The sequence below is a fragment of the Panthera pardus genome, unplaced genomic scaffold (assembly GCF_024362965.1).
Source record: "Panthera pardus isolate Hobbes unplaced genomic scaffold, ASM2436296v1 HiC_scaffold_25, whole genome shotgun sequence".
NCBI classification, from domain to species: Eukaryota; Metazoa; Chordata; class Mammalia; order Carnivora; family Felidae; genus Panthera; species Panthera pardus.
In genome coordinates this window covers 42487570-42515012 of record NW_026526821.1, presented here as the reverse complement: position 1 = coordinate 42515012, position 27443 = coordinate 42487570, and the positions used below count along the sequence as shown (strand labels likewise).

The following is a 27443-nucleotide window of genomic DNA, read 5'->3' as shown; positions in this document are numbered from 1 at the left end:
ATGTATTAGAAAACCTCCCCAAAATGTAGATCAAAAAGACAAATAATATGGGAGGCAAAAAAGGAAAAATAAGAAAACTATAAGATCAATCCTATAATTTGCCAAACAGCTAACTGATAGATGTCCAGAAAAGAGAACAGAGAAATAAGTTATCATGTCTCCAGATTAAAGGGGCTCACTAGGTGTTAACTACAATGAGTGAAAAAAATCTCATCCAAGGAATATAACTGTGAAAGTTTAGAACATAGGAATAAGGAGAAAATAACGAAAGTTGTGTGAGAGGGAGGGAAAAAGAGAGAGAGCAAGAGAAAGGGACAGGGGGAAGAAGAAAAACAAGGAAAGGAATCAAAATGATTATCAGACTTCTCATTATCTTTGCTTCTGTAAGGAAAGATAATATAGTAATACCTCCAAAATTCACAGATGTTTATTTCCAACATAATAATCTATAACCGGACAAACTATTAATTAGATTGAATGTAGAATACAAGTTCTAAAATATCATGTGTTGTGAGAAACGTCCTTCATCAGATTAAACGGATACAGTGAATAAAAGAAAAGTATGAGGGGCGCCTGGGTGGCGTAGTCGGTTAAGCGTCCGACTTCAGCCAGGTCACGATCTCGCACTCCGTGAGTTCGAGCCCCGCGACAGGCTCTGGGCTGATGGCTCGGAGCCTGGAGCCTGTTTCCGATTCTGTGCCTCCCTCTCTCTTTGCCCCTCCCCGTTCATGCTCTGTCTCTCTCTGTCCCAAAAATAAATAAAAAACGTTGAAAAAAAAAAAATTAAAAAAAAAAAAAAGAAAAGTATGAGATCCAGGAAAGAGGGATTTAATACTGGACAGCAAAAAGAGAATTCCTGGAATTATGGTGAAGGAAGTTCTAAAGTAAGAGCTGTGAGCTAGTCCAGCAAGCAACCACTGCAAGTGAAGTGAAGAAATGATAGCTCCAGAATGGGTGACTCAACTAAATAAAGGAATTGATAGTTTATCAGGCCTGTTTGACTATACTGAAAGGAGATAGAAAAATATTAGACAGTTTAAAGAGAAAATTTGACATAGAGACGTATGAAACTTAAGCAAATGAAAAATAAGGCAATCATTAACTCCAGGAGAACAAAAAAAGCTGTTTGTGAAAGGATATGTTATTGGTATAATAAGTGGCTCCACTGTGAATAATACTTAAATACTCATAATAATATAAACACTGAATGTTAATTTAGCCCCATATTTATTGTGATATAACTATATTCAAAAGCTGTAACACTGGGTGTTGTATGGAAACCAATTTGACAATAAATTTCATATCTTGAAAAAAAAATAAAAAAAATAAAAAAAGTAAAAAAAAGCTGTAAGAAAACATTTGTGTGTGTGTGTGTGTGTGTGTGTTGTGTTGTGTTTGAGAAAGTTAAATTCCCATCTTCTATTGAAAAAAAGTCAATATAGTACATTTGAAATAAAAAAATACAATACATTTCACTCTACACATATTATTTTAAAATGTGGAGTTAACAAAATGAACAGTAGAAGAATTAAAGGACAATGCCTCTCTGATGGACAGAGACTGGGGAAATGTGGGGCAAAAGAGGTGTCTTTAGTTAAGCCTTGAATTTATTGCTTAAAGCTGTATTACTTTGGCAGTGAAAATAAAATTACCTACTATAATTAAATGTGATCATGACATATGTATAAAATTGTGAAAAGGCAACAGTGAATAAAAGTGCTCACAGGTAAATTTCAGAAATCAATATTAATCACTATGTATCTATATGCTAGAGAATTAAATATTACTAATCATGGCTATCATCTTTTGATCATTTAGCATCATTTCATTTAATGCTTACATCAACTCTTGAACTAGGTTCTATTATAATGAACCACATTTTATAGATGAGGTCATTAGAGGCTAAATAACTTTTTAAAATATTTTTTTAATTATTCATTTTTGAGAGACAGATAGAGACGGTGTGAGTGGGAGAGGGGCAGAGAGAGAGGAAGACACAGAATCAGAAGCAGGCTCCAGGCCTTGAGCTGTCAGCACAGATCCCAACGTGGGGCTTGAACCCGCAAATTATGAGATCATGAACTTAGCTGAAGTTGGATGTTTAACCAACTGAGCCCCCAAACACCTATAACTTCTACAAACATACACAGTTGGAAAGTGCAGTGGTGGGCCTAAGATTAAAATCTGACTCTATCCAAAGCTCATAAACTTGGCCACACGTCTATACTCCAGACATACTAGGAGATTATAGGAATTCAGAGAGGGCAAGAGGTCTGGATTCACCCTCTTTCCATACCAAATAGAGCAAGTTTCCATGTATTAAAAAAAAAATTACCTCCAGTGTAATTTGCTATTTGATAAGACACTGGATTGAATTTTAAGAAATACTTTTACATAAAGTTCTTTTAAAATTGGCTTCCTACACATTTTTAGTCAGGTTATATTTAGAATTTTCAGCACAGAATTTAAAATGCTGCCCTGAATCTCTATGAACAATAATAACACTTCACTGTATTCAGAGAACCTTCCTTTGTATCATCTTATGTGATTGCCACAGTAACTCTTCAAAATGAGCAGGGTTGATGTCATTCATCATTTCACAGATGGGGGCATTAAGGACCATAAAAGTGATGTGGTTTTCTGGGACCCACAAAGACAATAAAGGATGGAGTTGTGATTAGAACTCATAACTCCTGACTCTTTAACTCTCTATCAGACAAGTAGCTCCTTACATGGCTCTTCAAGTGGTAACCATTGGTGTCACTGCCCTGAAAAGGGTATTTATGTTTGTCTTATGCCAAAGTTTACACTTTGGAGAAGCTCATCTCTTGTATGTATGTCTATATGTATATATATATGTATGTATTTCAGCTTATTTTATTTATTTTTAATTTTGAATGCTTAAATTTTAAGTCCAGTAGAGTTAACATGCAGTGTTATACTAGTCTCAGGTGCACAGGATAGTGACCCAATGGTTCTATACATTACTCAGTGCTCATCATAATAAGTAAAATCTTAATCCCCTTCACCCATTTCACTTCACCCATTTCACTCATTCCCCCCCCCCCCCACCAACCTCCTCTCTGGTAACCCATTAGTTTGTTCTCTATAGTTAAGAGTCTGTTTCCTGCTTTGTCTCTTTTTTCCTTTGTTCATTTGTTTTGTTTTTTAATTCCACATATGAGTGAAAATTTTCTTTCTCTGACTGGCTTATTTCACTTATCATTATACTCTCTTTGATTCATCCATGTTTTTGCAAATGGCAAGATTTCATTCTTTTTATGGCTGAGTAATATTCCATTGTGTGTTGTGTGTGTATATATATGTATGTATTTATTCATTCATTTATCTCTTTATTCATTCATGTATCTATTCATTCATTTATCAATGGACACTTGAGTTGCTTCCATAATTTGGTTATTGTAAATAATGCTGCAATAAACATTGGGGTGCATATATCTTTTTGAATTAGTGTTCTGTATTCTTTGGGTAAATACCAAGTAGTGGAATTCCTGGATCATTTGGTAATTCTATTTTTTAAAAATTTTTATTTAATTTATTTTTTAAATTTACATCCAAGTTAGTTAGCATATGGTGCAACAATGATTTAAGGAGTCAATTCCTTAATGCCCCTTACCCATTTAGCCCATCCGCCCTCCCACAACCCCTCCAGTAACCCTCTGTTTGTTCTCCATATTTAGGAGTCTCTTATGTTTTGTCCCCCTCCCTGTTTTTACATTATTTTTGCTTCCCTTCCCTTGTGTTCATCTGTTCTGTGTCTTAAAGTCCTCCTATGAGTGAAGTCATATGATATTTGTCTTTCTCTGACTAATTTCACTTAGCATAATACCCTGTAGTTCCATCCACATAGTTGCAAATGGCAAGATTTCATTCTTTTTGATTGCCGAGCAATACTCCATTGTGTATACGTACCACATCTTCTTTATCCATTCATCCATTGATGGACCTTTGGGCCATTTCCACACTTTGGCTATTGTTGATAGTGTTGCTATAAACATTGGGGTGAATGTGCCTCTTGGAAACAGCATACTTGTAACCCTTGGATAAATACCTAGTAGTGCTATTGCTGGGTCGTAGGGTAGTTTTATTTTTAATTTTTCTGAGGAACCTCCATACTGTTTTCCAGAGTGGCTGCACCAGTTTGCATTCCCACCAGTAGTGCAAAAGAGATCCTCTCTCTCCATCTTCACCAACATCTGTTGTTGCCTGAGTTGTTCATTTTAGCCATTCTGACAGGTGTGAGGTGGTATCTCATCATGGTTTTGATTTGTATTTCCATGATGATGAGTGATGTTGAGCATTTTTTCATATGTCAGTTGGCCATCTGGATGTCTTCTTTGGAAAAGTGTCTATTCATGTCTTCCGCCCATTTCCTCACTGGATTATTTGTTTTTTGGGAAAAATGAACCTGGACTACTTTCTTGCACCATACACAACTCAAAATGGATGCAAGCTTAAGTGTAAGGCAGGAAGTCATCAAAATCCTTGAGGAGAAAGCAGGCAAGAACCTCTTTGATCTTGGCTGCAGCACCTTCTTACTCAACATATCTCCAGAGGCAAGGGAAACAAAAGCAAAAATGAACCACTGGGACCTCATCAAAATAAAAAGCTTCTGCACAGCGAAGGAAACAATCAGCAAAACTAAAAGGCAATAGACAGAATGGGAGAAGATATTTGCAAATGAGATATCAGATAAAGGGTTAATATCCAAAATCTATAAAGAATGTATCAAACTCTGGTGAAGAAATAATAATAATCTGGTGAAGAAATGGTAATTCTATTTTTAAATTTTGTAATATTTATTTATTTTGAGAGAGAGAGAGAGAAGGGGGGAGGGGCAGAGATAGAGGGAGAGAGAGAATCCCAAGCAGGCTCTGCAATGTCAGCTCAGAGACCAACATGGGGCTCAAACCCACACTCTGCAAGATCATGACCTGAGCTGAAATCAAGAGTTGGATGCTTAATTGACTGAGCCACCCAGGCACTCATATTTTTAATTTTTTGAGAAACTTCCAGGCCATTTTTCTACAGTGGCTGTACCACTTTGCATTCCCACCAATAGTGCATAAATGTTCCTTTTTCTCCATATCCTTGCCAACACTTGTTGTTTCTTATGCTTTGATTTTAGCCATTCTGACAGGTGTGAGGTGATTTCCTATTGTGGTTTTGATTTGAATTTCCCTGAAATGATTGATGTTAAGTATCTTTTCATGTGTCTGTTGACCATCTTTATGTCTGCTTTGGAGCAATGTCTGTTCATGTCTTCTGCCCATTTTCAAATTGGATTATTTGGTTTTTGGGTGTTGAGCTTTACAAGTACTTTATATATTTTGGATACTAACCCTTAATTGGATGTCATTTGCAAATATCTGCTCCCATTCAGTAGATTGTCTTTTAGTTTTGTTGATTATTTCTTTTGTTGTGTAGACTTTTCATTTTGATGTAGTCCCAATAGTTTATTTTTCTTTTGTTTCCCTTGCTTCAGGAGAAATATCTAGAAAAATGTTTCTGTGGTTGATGTCGGAGACATTACTGCCTGTGATCTCTTCTGGGATTTTTATGGCTTCAGGCCTTACATTTAAGTCTTTAATCCATTTTGAGTTTATTTTTGTGTATGGTGTAAGAAAGTGGTCCAGTTTCATTCTTTTGCATGTAGCTGTCCAGTTTTCCCAGAACCATTTGTTGAAGAGATTTTCTTTTCCTATCACATATTCTTGCCTCCTTTGTCAAAGATGAATCAACTGTATAATCATGGGTTTATTTCTGGGCTTTCTATTCTGTTCCATTGATCTATGTGTCTATTTTTAATTTTTTTTAATGTTTATTTATTTTGAGAGAGAGAAAGAGAGTATAAGCCGGGGAGGGGCAGAGAGAGAGGGAGACACAGAATTAGAAGCAGGCTCCAGGCTCTGAGCTGTCAGCCCAGAATCCCACGTGGGGCTTGACCCCACCAACCATGAGATCATGTCCTGAGCTGAAGTCAGGCACTCAACTGACTAAGTCACCTAGGCGCCCTTCTATATGTCTATTTTTGTGCCAGTACCACACTGTTTTGATTACTGTATCTTTGTAGTATATCTTGAAATTTGGGATTGTGATGCCTCCAGTTTTGTCCTTCTTTTTCAAGATTGCTTTGGCTATTTAGGGTCTTTTGTGGTTCCATACAAATTTTAGAATTATTTTTTCTAGTTCTGTGAAAAATGCTGTTGTTATTTTGATAGAGATTGCATTAAATGTGTAGATTGCTTTGGGTAGTATGGATATTTTAACAGTATTTGTTCTTCCAGTCCATGAGGATGGAACATCTTTCAATTTGTTTGTGTTGACTTTAATTTCTTTCATCAATATTTTATACTTTTCAGAGTATGGATCTTTCACCTCCTTGATTAAGTTTATTCCTAGGTATTTTATTATTTTCAGTGCAATTGTAAATGGGATTGTTTTCTTAATTTCTCTTTCTGCTACCTTATTATTATAAACGCAACAGATTTCTGTATATTAATTTTGTATACTGCAACTTTACTGAATTCATTTATCAGTTCTAGGAGTTTCTTGGTGGAGTCTTTATGGTAGTATCATGTCATCTGCAAACAGTGGAAGTTTTACTCCTTCCTTACCAATGTGGATACCTTTTATTTCTTTTTCTTGTCTGATTGCTATGGCTAAGACTTCTAGTACTATGTTGAATAAAAGTGGTGAGTGAACATCCTTGTCTTTTTCCTGATCTTATAGGAAAATCTGTTAGTTTTTCACCATTGAGTATGCTGTTTTCTCTGGGTTTTTCACATATGGCCTTTATTATGTTGAAGTATATCCCTTCTAAACCTATTTTGTTGAGAGTTTTTATCATGAATGGATGTTGTGCTTTGTGAAATGTTTTTTCTGCATCTATTGAAATGATCATATGGTTTTTATCCTTTCTTTTTTTGATGTGATGTATCACATTGATTGATTTGTGAATACTGAACCACACTTGCATCCCAGGAATAAATCACAGTTGATTGTGGTGAATGATTTTTTTAAAAGCATTGTTGGATTCAGTTTGTTAATGTTTTGTTGTTTTTGCATCTGTATTCATCAGAGATATCAGCCTATATCTCTCTTTTTTGTAGTGTCTGCATCTGGTTTTGGTATCAGGGTAATGTTGGCCTCAAACAGTGAGTTTGGAAGCTTTCCTTTCACTTCCATTTTTTTGGAATAGGTTGAAAAGTATAGGTATTAATTCTCCTTTAAATGTTTGGTAGAATTCATCTGTGAAGCCATCTGGTACTGACTTTTGTCTGTTGAGAGTTTTTTGATTACTGATTCAATTTTGTTGCTGATAATCAGTTTCTTTAAATTTTCTATCTCTTCCTGATTCAGTTTTGGAAGGTCAGATGTTTCTAGGAATCTATCCAGTTCTTCTAGGTTGTCCAATTTATTGGCATATATTTTTTTCATAATATTCTCTTATAATCCTTTATATTTCTGTGGTGTCAGTTATTACTTATTTCATATCTGATTTACTCTGAATCCTCTTTCTCTCTTTGATGAGTATGGCTAAAGGTTTATCAATTTTGTTGATCTTTTCAAGAAATCAGTTCCTGGTTTCATTGATCTGTTCTATTGTTTTTCTGGTTCCTATTTCATTTGTTTCTGCTCTAACCTTTATTATTTTCTTCCTTCCTTTTGGGCTTGTTTGTTCTTTTTTTTAAACTCTGTTACATGTAAGGTTAGGTTGTTTATTTGAGATTTTCCTTGCTTTTTAAAGTAGACCCATATTGCCATAAACTTACCTCTTAGAACAGCTTTTGCTGCCTTCCAAAGATTTTGGACTGTTGTGTTTTTATTTTCATTTGTCTCTATGTGTATTTTTATTTCCTCTTTGATTTCTTGGCTAACTATTCCCTGTTTAGCAGCATGTTATTTAACCTCCACATATTTGTGCTGCCCCAAGACTTTTTTTTGTGGTTGATTTTTCTAGTTTCATAGTGTTGTGTTTGGAAAAGATGTTTGGTATGACTTCAATCTTTTTGAATTGTTGAGAAGCCTCATTTTGTGGCCTAATATGTGATCCATTCAGGACTTTGTTACATATGCACTTGAAAAGATTGTGTATTCCAATGGAATGATCTGGATGGAATGTTCTGAATATGTTTATTAAATTCATCTGGCCCAATGTGTCATTCAAAGTCATTGTTTCCCTGTCGATTTCTTGTTTGGATGCTCTATCCATTGATCTAAGTGAGGTGTTAAAGTATTACTATTGATTACTTTCTTAATGTTTGTTATTAATGGCTTTTTATGTATTTGGGTGCTCCAAATTGGGTACATAAATATTTACAATTATTGCATCTTCTTGTTGGATTGTTCCCTTTATGATTATATAGTGTCCTTCTCTGTCTCTGTTGCAGTTTTTGTTTTGAAGTCTATTTTGTGTGATATAAGTATTGCTTCCCCAGCTTTATTTTCACTTCCATTCACATGATAATACTTCCCCATCCCTTCCTTTTCAAATCTGCATGTGTCTTTAGGTCTGAGATGGGTCTTTATAGGCAGCATCTGGCTTTTTTAGCCATTCCATGACCCTATATCTTTTGATTGGAGTGTTTAGTCCATTTACATTCAAAGTAATTATTGATAGGTATATACTTATTGCCATTTTGTCATTTGTTTTATGGTTAAGCCTACCTTTTAAAGATATATTTCAAAAGTATTAATTTCTTAAACTTGAATGAACCTGAAAAAGAAATGGACTCTTTTATAATGAAAATCATTTTTCACTGGTCTCCCAGTATTGGTATGTTGTATAAAATATCCACAAAATAGAATTTGGTAGCAACTGCTAATGCTTATAGCTCCTATACAACTATAATACTAAAACAGGTTTACAAGTTAAATATAAACATCACAAAAGCAATAATATCCGAAGAAATAACATGAACTAAAGGACTCTGTGAATTTGCCATAGACTACTACCCAGTTTTCCACCGCTCAATCCCATCTGAACTGGTGGGCAAATTTCTTTGCCTTCTGTTTATCTATCGCTGCACAATACACTACTCCAAAAGTTAGTGGCTTGAAGTAACTATTTTATTTGGCTGAAGAGTTCATGGGTCAGAAATCCAGAAGAGACACAGCCTGAATGGTTTGCGTTCAAGTAGCAGCAGTTGGAGAGACTGAATCTGAAAGATCCACTTCCAAGACGCCTTCTCCACTTACATATCTGCTGTCTTGGTGCTCCTTGACTTCTCTTTCTTCTCATGGCATATGGGCTTCTCCACCTGGCTTCTCCTAATAGGAAGATGTTGGCCTCAGGGTAACATCTATAGTGGCCAGGCTACAGGAGGCAGGAGTGGAAGCTCCTAGAAAGCTACAGCTAAGGGCTATACCGACTTGGCGCAGCATCACTCCTACCACATTCCAGTGGACAAAAAGTAACAAAATCTGCTCACATTCATGGGGATGGAGAAATAGACACTGCCTATTGACAGAGGAGGGGCCAGGTCACACTGCAGAAGAGCACCCATGATGAGAGATGCTGGCCCAACCATCTTAGCAAAAATACAAGTGCCTCATTTTGGCACAAACGCCCAGTACATCCTTTCTCATTAACCAGAGGCTGCATGATAGTAATCGCTGCCAATATGATTAAAAACACGAAAGCCGAGTTCATGGCAAAGTCTGAGTCCCAAGGAATCACCCACAAGAATAAAACATGCTTTTATTCATATTTTTATTATTGTTCTGAATAAAAATGCACTGTGCAAGGGACTTCTGCTCTTCCCCATATCCAGTTTGTCTCTCCTACCTGAGCACATGAGAGCACCACACTTCTCAGCTTCTTCACATTGAGACAGGCATTGTGTCTCTTTCTGGCCAACGCATGGTAAGGAGAAGTGATATGTGCCATTTCCAAGATAAGGCATTAAAAGTGGATTGAGCCCATCATGCTTCCTCTTCTCCTTTCTCTTCCAGTGCCGGGAAAGCCATATGTTAGGATGATGGCATCTCAAGATGATGGAAATGTCAACAGCATTGTTATCGAAAGATCATGTTAATTAAAACTTCCACTGACCCAGTCTAGACATGTAGCAGGAGTAAACAGTAAACATTTGTATATTAAATCACTGAGATGTCAGGAGAAATCTGTTTTGTTACTGCAACATAATCTAGTGTATCTTAAGATTGTTATTATTTATTTATTTATTATTTATTTATTATTTCATTATTATTCATTATTTATTCATTTTAAATATTTTATTATTTTTATATTTCTGATAGGAAATGCAAGGACCTTATTATAATATAGTTTGAGGAGCACTGTTTTAAAATTTTAATTCACTAGAATTTTTCCTGGGTAAAGGCAAGCGAAGAGAATAAATAGAGAATTAAGTGGAAGAAAATGCACAAGGAATAGGAGTTACTGTCACATTTCCTGCCCAGCAAAAGCTATAGTGAATCTGTGGAACTAGTATGTACTTTCAAAGATAAAGTCACTCTTTTAGCTTTGAAGTTTTAAACACTGATTTGTCGACATTTGTGCTTTCATTGTGATTCCCTGATAGAGATTAAAATAAGGCAATTTATTTCCAGACATTTAGACTTTCATTGCTATTTAATCATAGAGATGGTAAAACAGAGGTACTTAAAGAAGGTTAAGTGACTTGCCCAAGTCGCATGATTAAGCAGTAGAGAAATTCTTTTGAAGACAGATAACATATGTTTTCACTCTTATGTGGATCCTGAGAAACTTAACAGAAGACCATGGGGGAGGGGAAGGAAAAAAAAGAGAGGGAAGGAGGCAAAACATAAGACTCTTAAAAACTGAGAATAAACTGAGGGTTGATGGGGGGTGGGAGGGAGGGAAAGTGGGTGATGGGCACTGAGGAGGGCACATGTTGGGATGAGCACTGGTGTTGTATGGAAACCAATTTGACAATAAATTTCATAATAAAAAAAAGGCACTTAATTTTATTATAAAAAAAAAGAAATTCTTTTGAGTGTTCCTATATATAAGTCAAATGACAGGTTATATTTTAGCCACAGAGAATATGATCTTTAGTTGAATTAGTCTATTTCTGAGATGCCTTGAGTTACTCGCTTAAAAGGAATCACTGTATTAAGTTTTAGAAGAGTTTTATTTGGTCCGCACTTCAATGCCACCTGGTACTCTCATGATTAGCATTGATGATTACTCATTGATTTTGGTTCTTTGATTGAAACTTTTCATAATTAAACATCAACCAGTTGCAGATGTGTGAACAAGTTATCAAGTGAATTCAAATGATCTCAAAAGACCAGATTGAAAACTGGTTGGTCTAGTGATTTGGGTCATGTGAATAACTGGTTAGATTGCTCCAAGGCAAACAAACTGATTGCTCAGAGAGCAGGTGTACACAAAGCAATCAACTAGATTTCAGAGTGATGCAGTCAAGCCATATCAACAGCCTTCAAATAGCCTCCCTGGTGAGACAGTTTTTCATCTGACCTGAATGATATTTTTGGGACTTGGGGTGCTTTATAATTTCCTTTCAATGTGGGGTCAGTGTGAGATACTCCTTAGAGTCTATATTAATAGATTTATATCCTACTGGACAAAAGATTCCGAGCTTTGCCATTTCTCTGTCCTATTTAACATTTTTATTGAGAACTGGTTGAGGATCTTGATGTTGATCAAAGTCGTAGATGACAGAAAGCTGAAAGGAGACTGAATCAGTATCTAATAAAATCTTGACAGGTCATAATAATGAACTCTAACAAAATGGAAGAAATCAAAGTCAAACCTAAGTCCTTGCTTTAGGACCAATACCCTAATCCTGTAAGGATGGATTGGTTTGTGCAGATTTGAGAAGACACTAGACTAATAAAAATTAGTTGTAAGGTCAGTATCAGTCAATAATAAGGTCTGTGACTTCTAAAAAGGCTAAAATGATCCTATGGTGTATTAATAGAAGAATGGCTTTCAAGACACAGGAAGTGAAAGTCCAGTGCTACTCTCACCTCATTATGCCAGAGCTGGATTGTGTTTAGTTCTCAGACAATGTTCAGAGAGGTGTAATCAGGAAGGCACAGGAGATGAGCACAAAATTCATTTAAAACATCTCAAAAAACTACAAATGTTTACTCTGAAGAAGGTCCAGGGGGCCTGGTCACCAACTTCAAATGTTTCAAGAATTTTCACATGGGGGATGAAATCATTTGGCTCTGGAAGCAAAACCTGGATTGTGGACCAATGCTTTAAGGAGGTAGCTTTGGGACCGCCTTAAGGAAGAATTTTTATGGGGACCACATTGGCAAACAGTGAAGTCAGGGGCTAGTCATGAAAGTGTCTTGCCAAATGCTGGATCATCCCATCTTGGGAGGCAGGGATTACAAAATGGTGTCCCATGGACAAATTTGTTTGGTTGACATATTTTCTTTAGCTTTCTAGTGTGTTAAGAATTTTTGACTTTGTCACTAAAATTTTTTGAAAGCACAAAGATTTTACAGAGCGGTGGATATTTTCTGGTTTTGTTAAAAAAATCGAGAAGTCTGGTAACCACGGGCCTTCATTTTTGTGAGGCAAAGGATCAGCCGCTGCCTTTTGACAGGGTGTGTACTCCGATTCTCTGGTCCCCACCACTCCTTCTTGTGTTCCCCAGCAAGTGGCGGAAGATATTTGCCATTTGTCCTCTTGCTTGAGTTACCGCTTTGCTTACACCCAATCCACCTCAGTTATAACTTACTTGCCTGCCTGGCCTCTCCAGGCTTGGGTTTATGACCCTGGCTACACACACTAATTGACTGAGTTGGAGAATAGGGCTTATTTAGAAATCAGTGGTTTTCAAACAATTTTTTTTTTTAGTTCACTTACCTCCACTCTCCCACACCCACCATGCCAAATGAAATCTTACACCATATCCCAGTTTATAAAACATGATAGAGACGTTATTCTCTTTGAAGGTGGATGAATAACCTCTACCTCATCACTTAACGTTTCCCTTGGACAACAAGTGAAGTTTTAGGGCTCCAATGGACTGGTTTGAACAGGATATGAAATTTTCTTCCAAAAGATGAAATTACTAATGGGGTGCGTAGGTGGCTCAGTCAGTTAAGAGTCTGACTTCAGCTCAGGTTATGATCTCATGGTTCATGAGTTCGAGCCCCGCATTCGGCTCTGTGATGACAGCTCGGAGCCTGGAGCCTGCTTCTGATTCTGTGTCTCCCTCTCTCTGCCCCTCCCCCACTCATGATTTCTCTCTCTGTCTCTCAAAAATAAATAATAAGCAAAAAAAAATTAAAAGACCAAAATACTAACATAAGTTGTAGTTCTAAATACTTTGGAGTATTGTTTTAAAGAAAAAACAATCCCATTTCTGAGATGAAAATAAGGATATGCAAAGGAAGGAGCACAACCTAGTGGGAATATCTGGGATCTAGTCCTGGTTTTGACATTAACCAGGTGGAAGGACTTCAGGGCCCCTGTAATCTCAGATACTAAGATCTGGAGGGGAATTTTGGAGACTAACTAGTCTACGCTCCTCACTGTACAGATAAAGAAACTGAAGACTGTAAGATACAATGGTTGTTCAAGAAAACTTAGCTACTGGTCATCAGAGCTAGTCTAAGAGTCCAATAATGACCTCAAGTTGCCCTGGGGGAGCATGCTCCTTTTCTTCCTAGTAGACAATCATTTGAATCTCTTTGCACACAATGGGTTTGAATCACTTTGCTTTTCTTCAGTTCTCTTGGGAGGGCTTTCTCTTGCCATTTCTCTGAGGTGTCCTTACAAACTAACATCCATTAAAGCAATTCTTTACATGGGGTGGGCTGCTCTCCCTTTTCAAGGGGAACGGAAAATGGAAAATTGTTTTGTCTTACCTGTTTTCTCTTGGGCAATAAGTTCTTTGTTGCTAAATGGGACATACTTGCCGAAGAGAAGATAGAAAACACAACATTTTCAGTACAGATAATGGGAAACCAATTAGATAAACTCCAGCAACCGGCTGTTATTCAGACATGAATCTCTTTGTATAACTGCTGTTTACTCATTTCTAGACCTGGCTTCACTTGTGTCCTCTCCTCAACCCATAAGGGTTTGAAACTACTGGAAATGGTAGGAATTCAATTCCATTCATTTTCAAAATTCCCTTGGCTTGTATTTAAGAGCATGTCTGTTTACAGATGGAGACGTGATCACAAACATGTCAACGTGCATCATAAAGGAAAAATGGCCAAACCAATAAAAAATACCCAAAGAGAGTTTTAAAGAGTGGTGGGATTTTTTTCTTTGTTTTTTGTTTTTGTTTTTATAAAATCTTTCTGAGGCATATCCAACTCCAAAGCTAACTGTCTCACAAAATATTATCTCAGGAAAAGTCAGTAGCTGCATAGACATACCTATTTTAACCATTTTTTTAATGTCTTCATTGAGGAGCACCTAGGGGCGCCTGGGTGGCTCAGTCGGTTGAGCGTCGGACTTTGGCTCAGGCCACGATCTTGCCGTCCGTGAGTTCGAGCCCAGCGTTGGGCTCTGTGCTGACACGTCGGTGAGTTCGAGCCCAGCGTTGGGCTCTGTGCTGACAGCTCAGAGCCTGGAGCCTGCTTCGGATTCTGTCTCTCCCCCTCTCTCTGCCCCTCCCCCACTCATGCTCTGTCTCTCTCTGTCAAAAATAAATAAACATTAAAAAATTTTTTTAAAAAAGGAACACTAATAGTCTCCTTCAGCTAAGCATTGAATAAAATTCATTTGGGAGCAGTGGTTTAAGGAGTGAGAAATTACCCTCTAGACAGATTTTGAATCTTAACAGGAAATTATTTTAAGAACTCTATCTTTCTGAAATGCATGAAAATGTGATCTGAATTGAATCAACACAGCTTGCATTTTTATTTTTCTTAATTGGAGATTAAGTTTCTTTCCTTTGGGTTTACAGTCAAACTTGATGCTTCTCATGATTTTTATAGCTCCTAAAAATTAGAAAAGAAGTGCCCAGCTTAGATTCTCCATGTCAAATAGGCTGTTTTCCAGTAATTTCACCCAGGAGCTCCCAGAACCAGCTCTTAGCTCTGAGATATTGTCTAATTGGGCTTGAGTTTTTATTTTTTAAATTTTTTATTAAAAATTTTTTTTATATTTATTTATTTCTGAGACAGAGAGAGACCAGGCTTTGTGAGACAAGAGCGCAAGGCTCAAACTCACAAACTGTGAGATCATGACCTGAGCTGAAGTTGGTCACTCAACCGACTGAGCCACCCAGGCACCCGGGGCTTGAGTTTTTAAAAGCTTGATTCTTATCCATTCTGAGTCAAATGTGATTCTCTTCTTCAAAGTATACCACCTAGCCCAGACACAGCACTGTCCATGACATAAAACTTAGAACTACCCGATGATCCAGCAATTGTACTATTAGCTATTTACCCAAAGAATACAAAAATACAGATTCGAAGGGGTACATGTACCCTGATGTCTATGGCAGCATTGTCAACAATAGCCAAACTATGGAAAGAGCCCAAATGTCCATTGACTAATACATGGATAAAGAAGATGTGGTATATATATATACACACATATATATATGTGTGTATATATATATATATGTGTGTGTGTGTATATATATATATATATAGGGTTGATTACCTACCCACTCCCCATCAACCTGTTCTCTCTACCTTTTGCCTACCGACATAAATGCCGACTCTATACCATCCCCATTTCTATCTTTGCCTTCTTCCTTTCTCTCCCATTCCTTATCTAATCCATATATATATATGATGGAATATTATTCAGCCATCAAAAGGAATGAAACCTTGCCATTTGCAATGACGTGTATAGACTAGAGTGCATTATGCTAAACAAACTATCAATCAGAGAAAGACAAATATGATGATTTCACTCACATGTGGAATTTAAGAAACAAAACCGATGAATATATGGGAGGGGAGAACAAAAGAAAATGAAAAAAGAGAGAGGGAAACAAACCACAAGAGACTCTTTTTTTTTTTTTCAACGTTTTTTATTTATTTTTTTGGGGACAGAGAGAGACAGACAGAGCATGAACGGGGGAGGGGCAGAGAGAGGGAGACACAGAATCGGAAACAGGCTCCAGGCTCTGAGCCATCAGACCTCTCACGGACCGCGAGATCGTGACCTGGCTGAAGTCGGACGCTTAACCGACTGCGCCACCCAGGCGCCCCACCACAAGAGACTCTTAAAGACAGATGCACCTGGGTGGCTCAGTTGGCTAAGCGTCTGACTCTTGATTTTCACTCAGATCATGATCGCACGGTTTGTGAGTCTGAGCCCCATGTCAGGCTCTGCACTGACAATGTGGAGCCTGCTTGGGATTCTCTCTCTCTCCCTCTCTCTCTGTCCCTTCCCTGCTTGCACACTCTCTCTCCTTCTCTCTCTTTCAAAAAAAAAAAAAAAAAAAGAGGGAGAGACTTTTAAAGACAGAACAAACGGAGGGGTGATGGAGAGAGGTGGGTTGAGGATGGGCTAGATGGGTGATGGGTTTTAAGGAGGGCATTTGATATGATGAGCATATGTATGTAAGTGATGAATCACTGAATTCTACTCCTGAAACCAATATTGCACCGCATGTTAACTAAATAGAATTTAAATAAAAATTAGAAAAGAAAAAGAAAAAACTCATGCTCCAATTTTTATTTCATAAGCTTCTAATTCATAACTATGAATTACAATACCTCTTGAGAAAAAATAGATTACAGGAAAAAGCTGAAGAAACTTATTGATACTTTTAAGGGGTTTTAGTAAGAAATACGTACAAGGACAGTCAAGTTATTCTGGTAAAATTCAACTGAGCTCAGACACATTGACTAGATTGGTTTTGGCTTGACCTGCCAATCCCCTTCCTACATCATTTGTCACTTCTCTGTCTTGTTTGCAGGTCTGAAGTTATCTCCCAGATTTCTAAATGTTCAAGCGCTCTAGGACTCTGTCCCGTATGACTTGTCTGTCCAATTTACACTCATGTTTTAGATAATCTCAACTGATCTCATGGCATTGAATGCTGTCAAGATGTGGGTGACTCCCAATTTATGTCTCCAACTCCCACCTCTAGCCTAGATCTTTAAATCATTTGCTTATTTTACTTGTCCACTTGGATACTCAGTGCAAGTTTCAAAAGTTAACATGCTTCAAACTAAACTCTTGATTCCCTACCCACTCCCCATCAACCTGCTTCTCTCCTCATTTTGCCCACCGACATAAATGCCGACTCCATGCCGTCCCCATTTCCACCTTTGCCTTCTCCCTTTCTCTCCCATTCCTTATCTAATCCATCAACAAAAGAATCAGCAAATTGAAAGACTCTACCTTCACAATATGTCCCCCAATCTGACTTGTTTCTTGCCACCTCCACTAACTTCTACCCTGGCTTAAGCCACCGGCCTTTCTCTTCTAGAATGCTGCAATCACCTAACACTGATCTCCCTGGTTTCCAGCTGTGCCCCCCATCCCCAGGCTGTGTCCCCAGCCACAGTCTATTATTATTCACTTTGAGGCAGAGAAATCACATTTCATTCAGAATCAATGAGAAGTCCTTACCTGACCGTGGTCTTGCTCCCTTGCTCCTCTCTGACTTCATTTCTTTCCCCCTTCTCCTCGGCTCACATCTTCCCAGCCTTACTGGAATTCTTGTTTTTTTTTTTTTAAAAACACATCAAGTGTACCCTAGACACCTGGCTTTTATCCTTGGTGGTTCCTCTGCTGGGAAGGCCCTTTCTGCAGATAGCCAGAGGATACCTTTCTTAACCTCCTTCAGGTCTATGTGTAAATGTCACCTGACTAGAGAAGACAACCCTGGATGCTTTTTATAAAATGGAAACACCCCCTCCCCTGGCCCTCTCTTCCTCCCACTTCTGCTCTATTCATTTTCATAACATGTTTGCCAACAGTCATATACCTACTTTAGTATCTGGTTTTTGTCTTTTTCATACCCGGTAGTATATAAGTTTCATGGGAGAAGAACTTTGTCTATTTTGTTCCCTGTTGTGCCCTGGTACCTGGAACAGTGCTCGGCATGTAGTTGAACTCAATAAATATTTGAGGAATGAATAAATAGTTTGCTAGCAAGCAACCAGATAATGTAATTACATTGTGAATTTAATAAGCATACATAAAATGCTCATTTTTAGAGGAAACAAGAAAAACATTTTAGGTATTTAAAGACATTTCCTTTTGCATCTTGAGAAAGGTTGGGGAAGGAATCAGGTAAGGCAGGTTGGGAGAAATTTGCTCTACACACATTGAAGATTTTGCCTGGAAGTCCTAAAAGCTTGCCAGCTCACCGTTTGAGAGTCTTTATCTTGTGAGTTATAAAGTTGATATGGAACCACTTTCTTCTCTTTGTGTTGTTTTTCTCTGCACTGGGGCTCGTTAGAATTCTCTCAAAGAAAGTTAAAACTCCCCAGAGATCTCTGGGCTTGCTAGAATGGTGTCTCCCAGAGTGCTCCTCCTTCCTTTTAGTAAGCCTGGCAGCGTGAACCGTAGTAATCATTTAAAAATATGCTCACAAGATCTAGGAAAAACCAGGCCTACTCATTAGCAGCTTTCTCTCTGCCTTTCTGAATTCATGGTAAATAATTCTCCCGTGTTCCCCACGAATACTTAATTATAGCACGAGCAGCAGCTCTTTGAGGCAGGAAGCTAGGCATATCTGCAATGCCCAGAGGAGATACTGAACTGTTGCTCCCTGCTGCATAATAAAGCCAGCAGATTAGGGCAGATTAGCTTTTCGCACAGGCTGGAGCATTTCTGAAGACTCCTTCCTGCATTGTCTCCCAACACACTTTTTCTCTGGATGCTGTCACGTCACTTTCCAAATATATGCCCCATGGAAGGTTTACACCTGCCGAGCCCAAATCTTAAGTGCAAATCAGAGTGCAAAGGTAAGTCAGAGTGCAATCCACATGGGTTTCTTGGCTTCATTGTTTTGGGTTCCAAGCATGGTCAAGGTTGTGTGCTTCCAGATTCCTTTTCCTCTGAGTTAAATGCAATCCCTGGAGGAAGGCAGTGAGGGGAAGCTGGGCTGTCTAGAAGGAGCTATTGACCCTAGAAGGCATGCCAACTCTTCCAGGAGGTCAAGGCTCAAGGCAGAATTTTGACACCCATGGTCTCCTGCCCCTAGTGTTACTCATGGTTGTATTGCATCTTGTGGTAAAAGGGACTTTGCAGAGAAAATTAAGGTTACTAGTGTGCTGACCTTAAGAGAGAGAGATCATGCTGGGTTATCTGGATGGATCCAATGGTGTCACATGAGCCTTGAAGTAGAAGAGGAAGCAGAGGGGTGTGAAGCACAGGAAGGATCTGAGTGTATTATTGGTTTCAAGATGGAGAGAGCCACATACGACAACGCTGTTTTCAATCTCATGCCCAGCTAGCGTTCTTAACAACATCTTTTACACATGCAACTCCCCATCACAGAGCACATTTCCAGGAAATTCAAGCTAAGACACCATCTTTGTTTATATTCGGAGAGGAATCCAAGTAGGATTCTGAAGTGGGTGTGGTAAAAACTACACATGGTCAATATTGACTATGACAATTTATTGGGAAAGTTAGAAAGTGATGTACCACGTCTCAGTGCCTCACAGGTCATTCCCATCCACAAGGAACCTGGTCCCAACACAATCTTTGTGCAAAGGAGCTGGGAAAATTAATTTATGAACTACAAGTCCAAGACAGCAGCACTGCGCAGTGGTGAAGATTCCTTACAAACTGTGGGACGAGCCTCCCTAAGGTTCTATCGCCACACCTGTAAACTGGGAATCTGACAGTATGTAATTCACAGGCGACGTTTGAGGGTTAGGGCTAACGAGATGATGCATGCTAAGTCCTCAGCACAGCATTGGGTTTGTGCGATTTGTGATAGTAGCTGTGGATTTCAAGCCTATACTCTCTGGGCCCTCCTCTAAGTTCACCTGCGACTGCTCGTGGCTTCTCCGCTATCTCTCTGCTCTAGGGCTTTCTCCCGCATCCTGAGACTCAGCCTGTGCGCAAGGCAGCCCAAAGTGCTAGGGATTTAAAATTCGGGATCAACTCAAACATGAGACAGAGCCTGTAGATTAATCATTCCTCAATCAGCTTCACTCCTTGTGGGACAAGTCTAAAGCACATTCTACACATCATTCTCAGAGAGAACTCGGTGGGACTGAGCCTCTGGTGCCTATGATGAAAACCTGCTAAAATATCCACCCTCTATATGCTTTCCTCACTTCCTTTTTTAATTTCAGTCTTTCCCTTGTGTTTCCTAGGACCAACCACCCAAATAAATGACCCTCTTCTGAGTTCTTGTCTCAGGGTTTGCTTTTTGCAGGAACCCAAATAAAACGGCAGCATCTAACACTCACTGTTCTTAAACTGTTATCAAATTAAAGTGAGAGGAAACCCTGGAGCCCTCCTCTCTGTTCTTTTCTGACTCAGTGATCTGGTTCCTGCAGAAATGTCATGAGCACGATCATTGAAGGACTGTGTCCTTGCTTTCTCCTCACTAACGCACAGAGGGTCACTAGCTGGCTGGCTGGGCATGGAGAGGTCTGAGCCAAAATTCCTTCCTAATGGATTTCATTGTACGTGCATTCGCTTGCATTTATAGCTTTTTTTTTTTTTTTTTTTTTTTTTTTTTTGTAAAACAGCTTTTCTCTTGGAGCCTGAAACACAAAGCACATTCTGGAAGTGTGTGTTTGCTGCTTATGGATTCTTGAGGAGAAGAAATAAGGTGGAGAGAGGGAGGGAGGAAAAACCAGAAGAAGGGAGGAAGAAATGATATTTGCTTAACTTTGCTATGCTCTCCTTTTAGGTATTCGCCCTTTTAGGGTTGGCAACATGGTTTCCTTTTTTATGATAGAAAATTGAACTATTTACAATAGGAAATGTCCAGTTCACTGAAGGGACCACTTCAGGTCCCTTGATTTTGAGAGACTGTTAGGAGGTTGGGGGTGGGGATGGGGGTAGTTGTTGCATTGGGTGTGGGGATGGGTGTCCTCCATTTTCCACCAAACATTTTTTATTTTTTACAATTTTCCTGTGCTTCTGTTTCTCATTGTCTACCTTCTTCTTCGCAATGTAGCTTCAACATCACTTTATTTCAGTTCTATATCTTTTTACTTTATTTCTGTTTAGAGTAGATGTGCCAGAGACACCCATGAACATTTATTAGCCCATGAACAAATATTAGCCCATAACCATTTATTGTTAGGTAGGAAGGAGTCTTTCTTAGGAATTCTGGCTAATCTGTACTTTAACCCCAAGACATAAAGAGATTTCATTCTACTTCCAGACCCCACCAATGGTTAACTCTCTGTTTGGTTTGTGGTCTACTGGACTGTCACAATTATACATCGTGGACACTCCTTTCCCTATGAGAATCCTAATTCCAAATATGTTGTTCCCTTGTCCAACCAGGACACCTTAACCTGGATTGCACAAGATGGTCACCATTTCTGGGGACTTGAGTTGTTTTAAAAAACTCATGTGTGACTTTGTACCTCCATTTCAGGTTGGTCTAACTCATGCTACAAGAAAATGAGAAAATGGAGTAAAGGCAGCCATGAGTGGCTTCTGGAGTAGAAGTTCTACAAATATTATTATATTTGCTATACAGTAAATTTACCCTGCTTACTTTTTAAAATAAGTAACATATAATTAAGTCTCTCTGCTTCCTTCCCACCCCCCCCTCAGTGAAGCATTTGGAAGATAGATTGGAGAAGTCCTATACATTTCTTAGAGCAGCATCTCAAAACCTCAAACCTCACCATGTTAGAGTTAACAAGTATGAAGATAAAAAACAATCTATTCTTTGGGTATAAATTCACTTTAAAAGGCACTCAAACTATCTAATTTCTATTTTTACTGTCCCTCAGGCTGAGAGGCTCTCATGCATTCACTGTGATGGTAAGGACAGGACACCCCAAATTCTACTAGTTATCCACTGGCTAAAGATTTGATCAAAATGAAAAACCAAATCAAACCAAAACAAGAAACAAAACAAAACAAAACAAAACCCAAAAGACAAAAAAACAATAAACAACCAAAAAGTGCAAGAAGACATTTTTTTCCATGACATTTTCCATTTGAAGATAGATCTTTCACAAGATAGTGATGCTTTTCCTTTTATTCTCCCAACTTTTAATCTAAGTAATCAATTAGTTATTTAATACTATAAATCAGGCACAATACATACAAGTGACACATGATTATTATAAAAAGTTACTATGACTGATGTGTATGACTGTGTTTGAAAAGGGTTGTATGCTAAGAGCTTAGCAATTGTGACAAAACTGTATGTTACTTGTGGAGGAAAAGGTAAACGAGTTGGTTTGCTTGCCTTGAACTGCTGAAGTTCCAGTATTCTTCTCAGAAAGATGTCACAATCTAAAGATTGTGAGTAAATTGCTATATAATTGCTCTGATCATCTCACGGGCTTCTTCAGGTCATGGTTTCCATGTCATCAATGCTTAATCTTTCTGATCTGAGTCTATGTACAGCTTTTCTAGGTGTTCGCCAGTCATGGCTAAATTACTGCACCTGAGTTAGATCTAAAAGCATTATTATGTCGTGTCAGAAAATGACCCAGAGCAATTACAAGCCTTTCTCAGCTTCTGTCCACCACCTGAGTTTGAAGCATGCTAATAAATCCATTTTTTAAAACAATATCAATTAGTGTATTATTAAATCCCACAGACAAAGAAAGTCTGGCCCATTCATTATTCAGAATTTTACCAACATATCACACCAGTCTTGTCCAGTTAATTTCAAAGAATGAGAAAACTTCTTTTTTTGTTCTGATGGTATGGTTCTATGAAGTTATTGTAGAATTATCCAGTGAACATAACTTTTGTGGGTTTTTGCAGCACCCTCAAAACTCCACGAATATGCTCAGAGTAGACCCTTAAAGAACAAAACTAGGTCACTATTGGATCATGTGTCAGCCATCTACGGTCATTAGACAGGGGGATGTGTTTGGATGAAGAAGAAGCTAGAGAAGTAAAGGTTCTATAGATAGAATGCATGGGAGACATCACCCATTCTTTGAGAATGGGAACTGAGATGAGTTTTCAGCAAACTGATAGGAGTTTCTGACTTGCGAAATGATTTTAAAATGATTTCAAGTGATCACTATGTGGTCTAGTAAAATTGCTCTGAGAAGGGAATAAGTGTTTGTAATTCTCAAATCAAATTAACTTTTCTCAACAAATGACATTCAGATTATTTGTTGTTAAATTATTTGGCCTCCATATGGCTAATGTGTGTTGCTCATTAAACGATGGGAACCTTCATGTTTTTTAATGTATTTCATTTCAATGCTATGTCAGATATGCAAACAGGGTTCAAAGTAACTGTGAAACAAATATTATCTTAAACAAATCTATTCTCTGCAGATTTTAAGCCACTCTTAGAGCTGTGGGGAGTTGGTATGTAGACTGTGGACTGCAGTCAGATTTGGTTTCAAGACTCGTTGACGTTGCTCTTAGCTGAAGTTTAACAAATCCCACAGACATTTTGGGCAGGGGATATTTGTTCTTAAACTTGATGCTCAGAAGTCATTTCTAGTTTTATTATTTCAGCCCAGCATTGGGTTTAATGATTCCCTCTTTAAATTATTTTAGCTACCCAAACTTTCCAAACATATTGCCCTCATGTGGGTGGTTGTACCGGGACCGTGAATATGATCAGCAACCCAGTGTATTGGACTTTTGAAATTAAAAACTGGCTCTTGGGACACATGGGTGGCTCAGTCAGTTAAGCCTCCAACTCTTGATTTCATCTCAAGTCATGATCTCATGGTTTGTGAGTTCGAGCCCCACATTGAGCTCTATGCTGACAAGTGTGGTGACTGCTTGGGATTCTCTCTCCCTCTCTCTCCACCCTTCCCTTATACACTCTCTCTTTTTCAATAAATAAATAAATAAATAAATAAATAAATAAATAACTGGTTCTTCATGGGGTTCTCAGTGACAGGGCCTGGAAGTCATAAAATGGTAACTTGTTTCTTTTACCTACAATTAAGAATATACTGAAAGGAGGAGCTAAAGAGAAGGCTATGCTGTTTCCTAGAGGGTGCACATTTTAGAATAAGGACAAAAATACAAGATGAGAAGAACTTTTTCATGGATTAAAACCCTGAGGAAAAATTATTAATCATCCATTCATTTGGCAGTTATTTATTGAACGTCTTCTATGTATTCAGAACTGTGCCGTGCAAAGATATCCAGAAATAAGCAAGACGCATTTAGCAGAAAGAGATGGAAAGGCGAGAGAACACCTTTAAAACAATCTGCATCAGAATCTATTTTCTTAGCTGTTGTCCTGACACTTAGTGAATGAATACGAACATATTGAAAACAGAACTTTATTGGCCTGGACAAAAAGCACATATGATTCTTTTCCAGTCTTTCTGTTGTTTTTCTTAAACACAAAAAGTATTCGCTAGATGAGGGTCAACTATCCTTGAAACTTTTGTTCTGAAGCCAGAACAAAACCAAAGTCAAGTCTGATCCTCTACCTTTTCCCTTATTTCTTGAGCTGATAGCACATCTTGGTAGTTTCTATGACTAAAAACTACCTAGTAGATTCATCCCTGAAAGCCTGTAGCTACTCAAACCCTCCTGCTCTTATAGGCCTGGTTGCTTGGGTTTTGCATCATCCTTCCCCAGCTGCAGGACAGTGAGTGAGAAAAGCCAGGAAGAATGTGGAGACAGGAGGAAGAAGGAAACTAGGGCTGCAAGCATGAGTCTAGGAGATAACACGTTTCAGAGAATGATAAAACAACTTGCCCTTAAGATGTTGGCTCCTAAAATGTAACTTAAAACATGTACCCAAGAGATAAAAGCCTGGACCAGTAATCCTTTCTGGCTATCTCGTCCTTTCCTTTTTCTTCCTCTCCTTCTATTTATTTTTCTTTTTGCAGCCTGTGTGAATGTGCTTGGAACCCAAAACTTGAGGTATCCTAATTCTTGACATATTTGCCCTTTTGTTTAAGATCTGTAAACCCACAGGGCAGAGTCCTTATAATGCTACTCTTACACTGATCATAGTCAATGCTTTTTGTTTAAGAATAGCACCCCCTCCGATGAGGATGAGGAGAAAAAGGAAATCTCATGCATTGTTGGTGGGAATGCAAACTGGTGCAGCCACTGCAGAAAACAGTATGGAGGTTCCTCAAAAAATTAAAAATAGAACTACCCTACGATCCAAGAATTCCACTACTGAGTATTTGTCCAAAGAGTATGAAAGAAAACATTAAAAAAACATATGCATACCTATGTTTATTGTGGCATTATTTACGATAGTAAAATGCTGGAGGCAGTCCAAATATCCATTGATAGATGAATGGATAAAGAAGATGTGGTATATATATGCAATGGAATACTACTCAGCCATAAAAATAATGAATTATTGTCATTTGCAACAACATGGATGGACCTAGAGAGTATCATGTTAAGTTAAATAAGCCAGTCAAAGAAAGGTAAGGATCATAAGATTTTACTCAAATATGGAATTTAATGAACAAATGAATAAAGAAAAAAAAAAGACAAACCAACCCCCCTCCCCCCACCCCCCCAGACTCTTAACGATAGAGAACAAACTGGTGTTTACCAGCGGGAGGTTGGGGAGTTGGGGATTGGTGAAATAGGTGATGGGGATTAAGAGTACCCTTATTGTGAGAAGCACTGAGTAAGGTATGGAATTGCTGAATCACTATATTGTACACTTGAAACTAATGTAACACTGTATGTTCACTATACTGGAATAAGAAAAAAAGAATAGTCACCCCCATATTTTGCAATCAGCTGATGCCCAAATTAGATAACCACAAGAACATCATGCAGGAAAGACTCAGGGCTTGATCTAATATTTTGAAATGAGGCAGTCATCACTAGGAGATTTTTTTCCCCAAAGAATTATGAGATTTTATGCTTTTTTCATTTCCTAGAATGACTTTATTATTGACAACAGTCTTAACATTTACCCTTGATGAGAGGACAGAGAAGAGGTACAGGAGATGTATGATTGTTAGTGTCCCTGCTATCTTCTAATGATCATGGGCAGGGCAGATGGTTGTCCCACCACGTAGAGGCAGATGGTTACCAGGATCCTTCTAGTAGGCAGTGATGGGGGAATAGCTGCCCCTTTTGGTTACAACAGACAATATTTTGAAGATAAAGACAAATGATTAGAATCACTAGTGCATGATCTCCTTCCTTACTACCTAGCCCATTTTATTTTCTTCTCTTTTGAAAATATCACTCTAAACTTCAAGAATAAACAATTCAAAGATTACTTCAAGTAAATATAAGAATATCATAACCTAATGGGCCCAAGGAGTCTCTCTGACCCAAACAATGGCTTCTTAGTTTCACTGTTCCTCAGTTCTCTTTCCCAAGCCTCTCTTTCCTTCTGTCCCAGTTTCTTTTTTTTTTTTTTTCTCCCTGGATGGTCTTGAGGAAACATCTTTAATTGTGGAAGAGGAGAACTCAATGGGACTTTGAAGCAAATATATAAATAAAAGGAAAACAATGGGCCATAAAGTGTAAGATCATGGGACAGTGATGAAGTGTAGGGAAAACCAATGTCACAGTGCGCCAGAATGGTCTTTGTCTACTGGTATCCACTCTGGACCCATAGGTGAGACATACAGGATTTCTGTCCTGTATAATACCTCTTCCCAAGGTATTCCCCAAGCTCTGAGTTGGTACAGCCAGGGCCAATGCAGTTATGACACAGAAAATAGAGCTTTTCCCTTAGATAACGATGCCAGGTTCTACAACAGACCCTTTGAGAATGCCTGGCATGGGCTGGCAGCAGGCACCTTGGGTCTTACTGTGAAAGCAGATAAAGTGGCTTCTCAGAGCAGAATTTCCACTCCAGGGAATGGGGGATCCCCTGGGTTGAAGAGTTGAAGGAAAATTGCCTATGGCCTGTCAGTTGGTGGTCTGCTGGGGGCATCTGTTTCATCTGCATTCCTAATTAAAGCCCAAATTAAACCCAGCCAAATGTTCACATGAAAAGCCCCACCAGAATGAGTTTCCAGATTCTATCAACTCCAAAAGAATCTCATGTGTAAATCTCTAACTCAACTGTCTGGCCCACTTTATATCCACTTTCCCCCCAAGAGCTCTGGGGAAGAGGTTGTGCAGCCATCAATGTGCAGAGAGCAACTTGCTTGGATTATTAATTTCCCTTAATTAACAAGGAAATAACTTATCTTATTAATAATTAATAAGATAATATTTTCTCTTACTCAATTGAATGAGTCTGTGAGTATAGGAGGATGGCAGAAGGGATTTGATGGAGGATTCAGGAATGACCAAAGTTCCTATTCTGGAAATGGAGCTGTTTTGTGGTTAAAATATTAAGTTTGACTGTGGGGAAGTTGAATTTAAGTTTCCAGGGGGAGTAGGAAATGAGATCTGGATTCCAAGAGCAAGGTAAAGATTC

General features: G+C 38.3%; 1 protein-coding gene across 1 annotated transcript in view; it reads right to left on the bottom strand.

Moving 5' to 3' along the window:
- The window catches only part of PCSK2 (proprotein convertase subtilisin/kexin type 2), a 273296-nt gene that overhangs the window by 206895 nt on the left and 38958 nt on the right, over positions 1 to 27443 (bottom strand). The gene's annotated exons all lie outside the window — the stretch shown is intronic.